We start from the raw sequence: 13,458 nt of genomic DNA, 5'->3' as shown, positions 1-13,458 counted from the left end.
AATGCGGCACACCATGGGTGGCAGAGCAGCGGTGCACGTTAACTGGTGCATCCCTGGGGATGTGCTAGTTAACATAAATCTGCCCCTTTTATTATTAATTATGTGCAGGGGACACAGAGTCAGTGAGGTTTATCCAAGGTTAAGAAGAGATGAGTCCTGTTCACTGAAAAATTGGACATAGGCTTCACCTCCTGACAGCCGCGGGCCGTGGAGGGAGTTACGGTGGGGCAGGGAGGCGGGGAGGGGGAGGGGCAGGGTGGAGGGACCTAAAAACTGGCATATGGATAATTGCAGGTAAGTACACAATTTAATTATTCAAACGAAATTCGTAGCGCGTACAGCATCGCATTTTGCGATGCAGTGTGCGCTACGAAATTCGTTTGAATAATTAAATTGTGTACTTATCTGCAATTATCCATATGCCAGTTTTTAGGTCCCTCCACCCTGCCCCTCCCCCTTCCCGCCTCCCTGCCCCACCTTAACTTCCTCCACAGCCCGCGGCTGCCTCCTCAGCATCGCTGGACATGGTTAAATAATAGCTGCAAAATGTTACTCTTGTTAAACAATTTTACTATTATAATCTCTGAGATTTGTCTCTTACTCTGCAACATCTCATTGTTGTTATCTTTCTTTAAAGATAAAGACAACATCAACATGAGCGACAATCAGCAATTAATTGATTTCGACCTCATCATTGAACTCGTAATTGAAACATCAGTGGATGTTGATCCTTTGGATGATTTAAATCCTGAGGATGAAGAAGAACGTGATGAGGATGCAGATTTGTCAGAATTGTATGACATAGGATGGGAAGCTGACGTGCTTGAGCCTATGGAACTATAAACATTTATTTTATAAATTTATAATAAATAAAAAGTAAAAATGTAAACCGTTTAATTTAAAAATAAAGACACCTTCAAAAACAGGTTATGTGTAGTGTCTTCAATAAAATATTAAAATATGCTCATAAAATTAGATCAGATTCACATATAAAACAGCACAGGTAAAATGAATATAAATTCCATTTCTTTTCTGCTATTTCTGTATTCTAAATTTGCCATGCACAAAAAAATCTTCTATGTAAAAATGTTAAGTAATGTGTTAAGTTTTTGATGACTGTTATTGATTTACTGTTGGGTAATAGTGGTTAATAACATTTTTTATTATATTTTACCACAGATTCAACTGCAGATCATTTCAAGATTTCAGCATGCCAACCAAAGAAAGAGTGAGAAAGGCTGCAAAACGTCAAAGACAGCAGCTGAATGAAAAAAAGCAGCAGTCCTCTAACAAAAAGATTTGTCAAGTCACCAAGAAAGCACCGGGTAAGAGTACAAAAACATTCATAAGAAATATCTGTGGTAAAAAAAATATTACTACAGAAAATGTTTCAGTCCAGAAAAGGAGAAGCAATTCAAACGGAAAGGAAAGGCCAATGAAAAATGTTACTGCTAGAGTAAGAGATAACTCTATGCATGAAAGTAGAAGGAAACAACAGTTTAGGGACATTCGTAAACGAATGTTCCGCAACAGGATAATTGGCAATTTGTTAAAAAATATTAAGAAAGGTCAACAGAAAGTGGTTTTTTATAAGAGAAAAAAAATAGTTAAGAAAGTTATTGATCAGGCATTTGAAATTAAACGTAAGTTATTTATTTTGACAATCAATAGAATTAGGAAGCTAAACAAGGCAATTTATGATTTCAAAAGAACTAGTAGATGGAAGAGAATAGTTAATCGTAGTAATTTTTGTGAAGTTTTTTCTGGAGAATGGATGCATAGTTCAAGCTCTGAGGCATTTTTTAATGAGGAGAGTTATTTCCAGGATAATGATTTGGTGCTTGCAGTTGACACCAGTGGTCGAGCTTATGAAGTGAAAGATGGTTGTCCAGTTGAAAAAGAAAAACTTGTGACAACAGAGATAGAAGAGGTGTTAGGTAATGAGGTTTTAGGGAGATGTCCTAAGGGTCCTGTGTACACCTGGAAGTGTAGTAGTATTTGCAGTGTACGACAGGATTCCATCAATTTGCTTTGTGATTTTATACGGTCATTTAATAAGAAAAGTTTGAAGCAGAAAATGAAGTTGTTGCAAGAATTAGATCCTTGCAGAGTGAGAGAAGTGATAGGTTTGCATGGTCATTCACTGGCTTGTCTTTCCAGGAGAGTATGCCAGAGTGTTTTTCATCATTTCAGGATGCTAGCAGTGCATCATAATAAAGTGAGGAAATTAGTTAGAATGTTGTATTATGCTAAGAGTCCAGCAATTATGCTTAAACAATTATGCGCTGCTCTTTTGCATGGTTCTGAAATAGATGTGAAGAATATATGTGAAGAAATTGAGTTTTGTTACTTTGGAAGTAAAGAGGAGAATGTTGAAATTGACCAAGAAGAAGAGAGTAATGTGGAAGATAGTGTACAGGTTTCCAGTACAGATAATTTCCAGAGGGAAATTGCGACGTTTGAGGTGAAATCAAGTGAGAGGCCAAATTTCAGTTGTGTGTGTTGTCGACGCACTTATTATAAGAATCAGACTAAGTTAGTGGATTTATATGCAAAAAGTGAAAGGGAAAATAATAGTGAATGGAAGGATTTTACAACATACTTGATGGTAGAACATTGTTTTGATTTGGGATTGGATCAACGTGTGTGTACTTATTGTTGTAACAAATTAAATCAAAACCAGATGCCTGCTAGAGCAGTTCATAATAATCTGGAATTGGTTGAGATTCCTTCTGAATTGAAGGATTTAAATACTTATGAATCTATTTTGATTCAAAGTATCCATCCCTTTCAGGCTATTGTAAGAATGGAGCCAAAGACAGGGAAATTGCCTCCATCAGATTTACAGAGAGGATTAAAGGGAAGAGTTGTTTATTTGCCTCTAGATTTCAAGAAAAACATTAACACAATTGGAGTAGAAAAAGTGGAAGAGGAACCTCTGGTTATCTTAGTTAATGGGGTTCCGACAAAGAATAAGAAAATATGGCAAGATTTAGTAGATGTTAGGAAAGTCAAAAGGGCAACATTGTATTTGAAAAAAAATAATAAATACTATAAAAATGTATATGTTGCAGAAGAGGAAGTAAGTGAGGAAGAGGATAGCGATTTGTGTGGTGGTCAAATTGAGAAAGTAGAACCCTGTACTAGTGAAGAAATATATGAACATTATAGTGTTCATCCTTTGCATTCCAAGGAAGTCATGGGGAATGCTATTGAGTTGTTTCAAATGAAACAAGCCAAAGGGAGTCCCATTAGTGTTTGGGAGGAAAGTTTGGAAGCTCGGTGCTTCCCACAGCTTTTTCCAACAGGTCAGGGAGGAAGATATGATGAGCGACCTCATCAAATTCCTGCTTCTGAATACCGGACTTTGCGATTGTATGCAGGAGATGCTAGGTTTCGACAATGCATTCCTTATTTGTTTCATCTCCTGTTTGAAAGCGATCTGTCTGGACTGTCATATGCAGTGAACCACATCTTGAAAAGTGGTATACACATGCAAAACATCTCGGCAAGTGACTTTATGGATAAAGTCAATGTCCAAGATAGTATTTTGGATTCTCACCTGATTAATCTCATGGCGTGTCAGCGTGGTACTAATGAGTACTGGTACCGTCGTCATGGTGATTTAAAATGTATGCTGAGGAACTTAGGAACTCCCACATGGTTCCTCACTCTGAGCTGTGCTGAGTATGGCTGGGAAGACTTACTTGAATTTCTACGAGAGGCAAATGCTAACGTAGAAAACATCGAATTCAAGACACCCGGAGAACTGTGCTCTTTGGATCCAGTCAATGTATGTAGGTACTTTAATCATAGATTTGAAGGTATGATGTCTTTCATCATGAATAAGAAGAATCCACCTCTTGGAGAGGTGTTGGATTTCTTCTGGAGAAAGGAGTACCAAGCAAGAGGTGCTCCTCATATACATATGTTGCTGTGGATCAAGGATGCACCTAAATTTGGAACGGATCCAGAAGACTCAGTGATGAGTTTCATAGAACAGTATTCTACGTGTGCTGTTCCAAACGCAAAGGAGAAAAAAAGCCTAAGAGAAAAAGTTCTACGTTTCCAAAGCCATCGATGTGGAAAGTACTGTCGTCGTAAATTCCGAAACAAAGACAAGTTCTACACCAAATGTCGTTTCGGCTTTCCACGACCGGTGATTTCTAAAGGAAGAGTGAACAGTTTGATGTCTTCGCTGCGACATAATGTGATGAAGAAATCACCTAAAAACACATACAATTTGAAGAGGAACGAAGAGTCTAAGTACATCAACGACTACAACCCGGTGATTTTGTCCATGTGGAATGCTAACATGGATATACAGTTTGTGGCTGATAACTGTATGGCTGTGGCTCGGTATGTGACATCTTACATCACCAAAAAAGAGAAGACAGAATTGAAGGATATGTGGGAGGACCTTTCCCATGAAAAGAGCCTCAGCAAGAAGTTGTACAGTTTCAGTCTGAAGATGTTGTCGCATCGAGATATCGGAGCTTACGAATGTTCTGACCGGTTGTCTTCAGCAAGTCTCTATGCCAAGTCCAGGAGTATCGTTTGGGCGAGTCTTGGTCTTGCTGCAACGCGTAATCGAGTTCTCAAACCTGTGCGGGAAATTGAGTATTTGGCGGAAAAGGAGCCAAACAGTACCGACATTTTGAAGAGCAACATGTTGGATACATATTATCCAAATCGAAGCAGTCACCTCGAGAATGTTTGTCTGTATGAGGTTCTGCAAAATTACATATTCAAGAGGAACATCAAAGAAGATACTGAGAAAGGAGTGTATGCTGTAATAGGAAGTGAGGGATGTCTGGTGAAGCAAAGAAAATGCCACTTGATAAACCATCGAAAATTGAGTGGCGAATCTCCTGAAAAAAAGGAGTTTTTCTATTTAGCACTTTTGCAACTTTTTAAGCCTTGGCGTGCAGAAGAGGAACTGCTTGGAGATTTCCTCTGTTATGAAGACTCTTTCAATGCTGCCAAGGAGACCATAGAATGTCCTGCTTTTCCCAAATATGTAGAAATGTTGAATGTGGAAATTGAGCAGGAAGCAACGATTGCAGCGGAGATTGCCAGAGACAGTTCTCAGGACAGTCAGAGTTCTGCTTCATTGAGTCAGGATCCACTAGGAGGACCTGTTATCGAAAATGAAGCTGCCACTGCTATGAATGAAGTGGAAAGAGCAATGGCACATGCTCAGGAGGATGCGGTTAACTTAGAAGAGTTGGAAAGACAACTCAACGTTGAGCAGAGGAAAATATATGACGAAGTTACCATGCAAATTGATCATGGATTAAGTCATGACAAGAAAGAGTGCTCATGTACGTCGTTGAAGCCTGTTCGACTGTACGTGAGTGGAGAAGCGGGAACTGGAAAAAGTTTCCTTATTAAAGCAATTTCATGTTATTTGCAGGAAAGGACAGAGTCATCGATGTCTTGTGTTGTCACCGCTCCAACTGGACTGGCAGCACATAACATTAAAGGGATTACTTTACATCGTTTACTGATGCTGCCAGTGGAGCATGACAACAAATTACAATATCACAAGCTATCGGGAGATGCTTGTTTTGAAGTTTCAAGAGTCTTGAGGAAAATGAAACTTCTTATCATTGACGAAGTAAGCATGGTTTCCAATGTCATGCTTGCCTTTGTGCATTTGAGAATGCAAGAAGTTCTCAAAACAGAGTATGATGTGTTATTTGGTGGCAAACATATCATTGTTTTCGGAGATCTTCTGCAGCTGACACCAGTGAAAGGGCAACCTGTGTTCAAAATGCTCACGCATGAAGATACCAGGAAGTGCCTAGGGAGCATTGGCAACGTCAATATATGGTTAAACTTCAATTATGCTGAACTGCATGAAAATATGCGTCAGGCGAAGGATGAAGTTTACAAGACTATTCTACAAGATGTTAGAATTGGAAAAGTGACCGAGCATGGGAAAGAAGCTTTACATGCACGATTACTGACAAATTTATATCCAGACCAAGATGTTGTGCCTGAGAATATTTTTCAGAAAATTACTGAGAAGAAATCTGGAATATGTTTGATGCCAACTCTTGCAGAATGTGCCAAATTCAACAACAAAATGTTGCATTTAGAAAAGCAAGAGATTGTGAAACTGGAAGCTATTGACAGAGTAGAGCATATGGGATCAACAATTATTTTGTCTGAGAATCTGAAAACAAAATTGGATTCATTAGAGAAGAGTATATCTAAAACTGCAGGTTTTGAAAAGACTCTGAATGTGTGCTTGAACTGCCGTATAATTTTAAGAAGGAATTTACATGTTGAAAGAGGTCTGGTAAATGGATCAATGGGTAATGTTGTTGATTTTGTGAAATACAGAAATAGAGATGGAATTGAATTTTAAAAAATTAAATTTGATGGCATTGAGGAAGTACAGCTAATTGGTCGTTGTTCTGCTAGATTTTTGCTTGTAAAAGACTTATATGTTCGTCGTAAGCAGTTTCCTGTTTGCTTGGCATATGCGGTGACAATCCATAAATCGCAAGGTTTAAGTGTAGATAGTGCATTGGTGAATATTGGCAGTTCTGTGTTCAAGGAGGGTATGGCATATGTGGCATTGTCACGAGTTAGAACTTTATCGGGATTGTTCTTGATTGAGTGTGATGTCACAAACATTTGTGCCGATCTAGATTGTGTTAAGGAATACAATAGGTTAAGAAGAGAGTATGCGCCACATTTGCCTCAGTATCCTTTGTTTGAGAAACGTGTGGTAGGCCGGAAACGAAGAAATGTGACCAATATTGGGGAGGTTGTAGCAAAAAGACGAAAAGTCGATGAACCTGAAATTATAAGCAGAAACAAAACGGATTCTGTTGAATATGTTGTTGGTTTTCAATTTGAAAACAGTTCTGGTGTCAACTGCTATGCTAATGTAGTGGTTAATGTTTTGTTTTCTCTAGAAAATGTAAAAGAAGAGATTGTGGTCAATTCTGATCAAAGATTTTGCAGTTTGTTAAATTCTGTGTTAGAGAAATGTAGCACTGATAGAACAAACATAGAAAGTGTGTCTGAAATTCGAAATCTGTTAGACAGATGTTCAGGCCAAACACAATTCTCTCAAAATAGTCAGCAAGATTGTCAGGAGTTTTTAATGTATATGCTTGATATATTGCATGATGAAGGTGTAGATGTAGATCACCTGTTTGGGCTTTCTTATCAATGGCAGCATGACTGCGAGAACTGTAGGGTATCAAGTACTACTAGTGTAGACTCAGAAAGATTTATATATTTAACTTTGCCAGACAGTAAATCAGTCTCTTTTAATAAGCTAGTAAAAGGAGCTGATCACAACATGGAGTGTAGCCAATGTAAATCTGAAATGATGTCCACATTATTTATACGAACATATGGCCAGTATGTCATTTTAATGTTCCAACGATGTAGGTCTGATGGAACAAAATTGACAACTTTAATTAAAAATTTTGTGGCTTCACAGTTGTCAATATCAGGAAGGACTTTTGTAACTGTAGCAATTATATATCATGACGGTCCTTCAATAACATCAGGACATTACACAGCTTATTTAAAGTCTAGAAATGGCTGGTCATTCTGCAATGATTCTGTTTTAATTTTCAAAAAAAAATTGCCGTATGACCTTAAAAACTCTTACCTGGTGTTTTTAAAACCAAAATTTTAGGGAAAGAATCTCGGGATGTGGTCTGAGGAATTTCAAGAAGTTCTAATGGCTCCTACACGATTTGGCCTTGAGGATAAGTGTAGTACAGAGACATAACTTCTTACCATAACACTGGACGTCATGGAGAAATACGTGCACTTTGAATGAGTTCAGAAAAACTGTTTCTTTTTATAAGCTAATTGAAGCAGCCAATCAAAACATGGAGTAGAGGGAATGTAAGTCTGCAATGCTGTCTACTGTTTTACATTGCTTTGTGATTAAAAGTGATGTAGAGAATTAAATAATTGTAGTAGTCATAAAGGTAGTGTAAGTCTGCTTCATAGTAAGCAGTATTATTATTATTATTATTATTATTATTAAACCATTTTATAGCGCGCTCTGCTACTGAGGAGTATCCTGGCGCGGGGGAAAGAACAGCAAAACCACGTGTTTTAAGAAAAGGAATCTCAAGTAGCGCTGTTAAACAGATGAGTTTTTAGGTGTTTTTTGAAGACGGCTACATTGGGTGTGGAGCGCAATTGAAGAGGAAGGGCATTCCAAGCGCGCGCCACGACCACCGCAATCGACTGGCCGCCAAGCCTGGCACGCTTGAAACGGGGAAGGGATAGTCAAAACTGAGTGGAAGATCTCAGAGTACGCGTGGGAATGTAGCTAACAAATCTTTTCCTCAGGTACTGGGGGCCTTGTTGGTGGATAGCACGAAACGCCAAAACTAACGACTTAAACCGGATGCGCTGAGCAACCGGAAGCCAGTGTAGTAAGCGCAGCTCCGCGCGGACACTCATCCATCTAGGAATGTTGAATAAAAGGCGGACTGTCGCATTCTGGATGACTTGCAGGCGTTTTACCAGATAAGAAGGGATTCCGCTGAACAGAGCATTGGCATAGTCCAGCCTGGACAGTATAAGCGCACGCGCAACAGACTCCCTTGCCTCTCTAGGAAGCAGGGGAAAGAATTTGCGAAGCATTTTTAAGGTCGCAAAACAGGTGCCGGTAAGTGTTTTGATATGGTGTTCAAATCTCAAGTCCTCTCCGAACCAGATGCCCAAATTCTTGGCAGGTCTCCCCATCTCTTTAGGGCCTGGAATGTCAGGCGGCCATAGTGTTCTCATGAACGAGGGGGGAAAAGAGCCATAAAAGAGAACCTCAGATTTGTCCTCGTTGCACTTCAGCTGGGCCCTCGTCAGCCAACGAAATACAGCGGACAGACAAAGATGAACTGTAGAGGTATCGAGGTTGTCATCTGGCCAGGTAAACAGCAATTGGGTATCATCTGCATACCCTATGATCTTAGCCCCGAACTGCTCAGCTAAATAAACCAGAGGTGTAATATAGGCGTTGAACAGTAAGGGGCTAAGGGTGGAACCTTGCGGGACACCTGTAAGCAGAGGCTCGGACTTAGAAGCGTAAGGGGGCAGCCAGACCTGCTGGGTCCTGTCAGACAAGAAGGAGGACAGCCAGTCCAACACAACCCCACCAATGCCTATATCCGCCAGCCGGCCGAGAAGAAGCTCATGGGGGACGGTATCGAACGCGGCAGAGAGGTCCAAAAGGATAAGGACCGCTCTGCCGCCTCCGTCTAGGCAGTCCCGGATGGCCTCACTCATCTCCAGGAGGGCTGTCTCGGTGCTGTAAGCAGCCCTGAAGCCCGACTGTGCCGGGTGGAGGGCATTGGAAGTTTCGACAAATCTCTCTAGTTGTCGAAATGCCACCTTCTCACAAATCTTTGTGAGAGCCGGTAAGAGGGAGATTGGTCGGTAATTCCCGGGGACCGACCAGTCTAGACTAGGTTTCTTTAGGAGAGGCAGAAGCTTGGCCTGCTTCCACACAGTAGGGACCACGCCCGTCCTCAGGGAGAGGTTCACCATCTGCGTGATCTCAAAACAGACCAGATCCGCCACCTCCGAAAGTACCCGGGCAGGGCACGGGTCCGCAGGGGAACCAGATTTCAGGGACTGGATTAACGGGAGAGTAGTATCCTCCGAAATTTGCTCAAAGACCGTGAACTGCTGTTCCGGGCTAGGGCAAAAAGAGGGATAGGGTCCATCTGTTGAGTGATCGGTGGAGAGGGCAGCTGCAAGGTCTTGCTGAATCCTCTTTATTTTGTTGGTAAAAAAGGAAGACAGATCCTCACACCATTGCAACGAAGATGGATGAAAAACGGCCTCAGCGACAGGTGCCACAAAGCTTTTTACAATGGCAAAGATCTCTTTGCTACTGTTGTCTGCCTTGGCAATGCGCCCAGCATAATATTTTCCCTTCGCACCCTTAATGGCAATGTAGTATTCTTTTTGAGCCAGCCGTAGAGTGGATTTAGCCTCAGGGCTATAGTCCCGTCTCCACGCTCGTTCAAGCTTTTTACACCCCAATTTTAGTTCCCTTAGTTCTGGGGAAAACCAAGGTTGGGAGGGGGTGCGTCTAGACCTCGTAAGCGTAGTCTGCCTAGTGGAGGCGGTAGCCGCCTGCTGTAGCCACTCATTAAATTCGCAAACCGCCTCGTCCAGAGGCAGTTCTAATTTAAGGCGAGTGTTATCCAGAGCCAATCTGAATGCGGGTATATTAATCTTTTGGGAGTGGCGAATGAAAGGTGGGGAACAAGGTTCCACAGTCTCCCAGTTGAATCTGACCAAATCATGGTCTGACCAGGTTGTTTTCTCAACAGCTACATCCTGAATTGGGAAGTTGGAACATACCAGGTCAAGCAGATGGCCCCCCCTGTGCGTCGGGGCAGACACCCATTGCTTGAGTTGGGCAAGCTCCAAGATATCACCGAGCCTATGGGCATCAGGTGAATCAGGGACATCCATATGAATATTCAGGTCCCCGACCAGTAGGAATCTAGGAAAACCCAGGGCCCGTGGGACCAGATACTCTTCCAGGGAGTCCAAAAAACGAGTAGCCAGACCCGGAGGTCTGTATATAAGAGAGCCTCCTAGGGTGAAGTGGGGAGAAGTTGTGATTGAAAAGTGGAGAACCTCACCCCCTATGTCCGAAACCGGCGGCTCAGAGGCGAAGCTCCACTCCTCCTTAAACACAACCGCTAGTCCACCGCCTCTACCCAGGGGACGGTCCGCTCTAGCGATCTTAAACCCTCTAGGGATCGCGAGCTCTACACTCGGCGCGGAGGTGCTGGTCAGCCATGTCTCCGTAAGGAACAGCACCTCCAGTTTATCATCCACCAATAAATCAAAGATTTCGGCGGCATGCCTAACTGCAGATCTGGCATTAATCAATCCCGCCCGAATGTTCGTGGCAGGAGCGTCACTAGCTAAGCGTGGAGGGGGGGAGGGTTGGAAGAAAAAACCACAAGAGGGGCATATAGGCATAAGACAGTTCATGTCAGCACGTGTGCAGTGCCCGCTGTTGGCTGGGGGGGCAAGCCTCCACAGATCGTGGTGGGAATACCTGTGGATTGTAGATTTGCCCAAGCCCAAGGGTCGCCGAATAGAATGGCTGGCCCTGGGCCCGTCCGAGTATCAGTGTCATAGGAAATGTAGAACATGAGTGAACAAGAAGGGGAAGATATTACTAGTCCAGGATTGTGAAAATGATCTTGAACATTTTAATTGTGAAAGTTGCGGAAATACAACATGACGGGATTGGCTTACAAGAATTCTAAGAGTTATAAATGGCTCGGACACGATTTGGCCTTGTGGAAACGTGTGGTAGAGAGCGAGAAGTCATTTATTGTATGTAACATGTTTTTGAAAACAATGGAGGTTTTCTTTCAGAAAGTGGCGGGTTGAAAGTAATAACAGCACAACAGAGTGTAAGCTGTTCATAGGACATCCTTCGCCGTCATGGAAAGTAAGTTAACTTTAAGGAGTTCTGAATTCTGATTTGTTATGTTGTATGGGTTTTCTAAACACAATCATTTTGATTGTGTTTTTTTTTCCCCGCTGTTATATGATGAATACCTTCAAGTCACTGTTTTTAGTGAAATTTGATACATTCTGAGAACAGCTAAAATAAACCATTTAATATGTATAATTAATTCTGTTCTGTTTGCATTTATGATGTACATGTAGAACTGTGTAGGAGGCATGGAGAAGGTGAGGCTTCTGTAAGTGTCAAAGTTGTTGCATACAGTGCTCATATTCTACGTAGTCTTTCATATGATAGACTACATTTCCACAATGAGATACCTAAGCAAAGGAAACACAGGTGATATGATTGTGGAATGAGGAAAAAAAATTGCACGTTTTTCAATTATATTACCTGTGTTTCTTAACATTACACATCACATTGTGTAGATGAGGTTTAGGCCTGTTCCTGGAGACAGAGGAGGTCTAACATTTGTCCAAGAGTGCAGTCGACATGACACACTTGGTTGGTAGGCCTGCACATGTATTTTCTTCTCTGTATTCTTCAATAAGTGTAAATTTGATCTGCAACCCTGAGTAGGCCTCACCTTAAACAAACCTCTGGATAGGCCACACCTTATTGTCATCCTGAATCAATTATTTAACATGTTAGGGACAGATTTATGATAGGTGTATGACTCTTTTGCGCCACTGTGCGTCACTTTTGTGACGCAGTCGCGGTTGAAAAGATTTGGTATGAGGCGACAAAATTATAAAATGATGAATCTAGGCAGATGTGTCATGCTGTAAAAAAACAATGCCACATGAAACCGATGCAGCAGTCATGCAAAAGATGCACAATGTTGCAAGATAGGACTCACTTCATCTGCATCAAGATACTATTAGTTTAAAATGTACATTTTTAGGACTGTGTAGGGGCATGGAGAAGCAGAGGCTTCTGTAAGTGTCAAAGTTCTTGAAAAACTATTTGTCCTTCAATCTTTTCCCTTGTTTTTTCTAATTTATTAAAAACATGTTTTAATATTTTTCAAATGTTTGTTCTCTCTTTCACAGATTTTTTAGTATAAAAAGAACAAATGAGTAACTTAACGACAATTATAAGGTAAATGTTTTGTACTCTTTTTGTTATATTTCTATCACATTTAACTTCTATTAGTTCCACTGCTTTATTTCTTTAAGAATCACTTTCCTACCTTTGCTACTTCGCTCATTCCTTTGTCTATTACTTAATTACTCTACTCCTTCACTATTTTTCTTAGTCCCTCTCTTCTCATACTTCTTCACTCTTGGTCACTCACTCTGTCTCTATTACTTTCACTGTTTCTGACTGATCTAAACATTTTTTTTAAAAAAGAACAGTAAGTATAAGGGAAGGAAACAGACAGTTATGTTAAAAGAAAGACTGCTATAGGGAGTAAACTAGGGATACTGTTACCCGCAATCCTCTGCTGATGATGTCACTGACCATTTCATGAATGATGTAATATGTGACATCATCAGCAGTGGATTACGGGTAATAGTATCTCTAGTTTACTCCCCTATAGCTGTCTTTCTTTTAACATAACTGTCTGTTTCCTTCCCTTATACTTACTGTTCTTTTTTTTTTTTTTTTGGTTCGCTCCCGGTTCGCGTACCGGCGAGCGAACTGGGAAGCGAACTAAGAGAAATAGAGGTTGGCAGAGTTCCAAATATTCTACCAATTTTTTAATAACGGGGAGGTAGTTCTGAAAAGAACTTTTTTTTATTGTTTTTGTTGTTTTATATTTTTTTTATTTTTTTCTGAACATTTTTTTACTTTTTTTGAATTTTTCTGAACGGTTTTATATTTTTTTGGGTTTTTTTGGGGGGGGGAAACGAAAACGATTCATTGTAAAGGGCTCAACAGGAGCAACAAAAAAAAAAGAATTTATTGTTTGCGGCGTTTCGGACAAATTGGAAGATGATAGTCAATAGCTCTGTTGATCA

The sequence above is a fragment of the Lissotriton helveticus genome, chromosome 8 (assembly GCF_964261635.1).
Source record: "Lissotriton helveticus chromosome 8, aLisHel1.1, whole genome shotgun sequence".
Taxonomy (NCBI): Eukaryota; Metazoa; Chordata; class Amphibia; order Caudata; family Salamandridae; genus Lissotriton; species Lissotriton helveticus.
Note: the sequence above shows the minus strand (reverse complement) of the source record.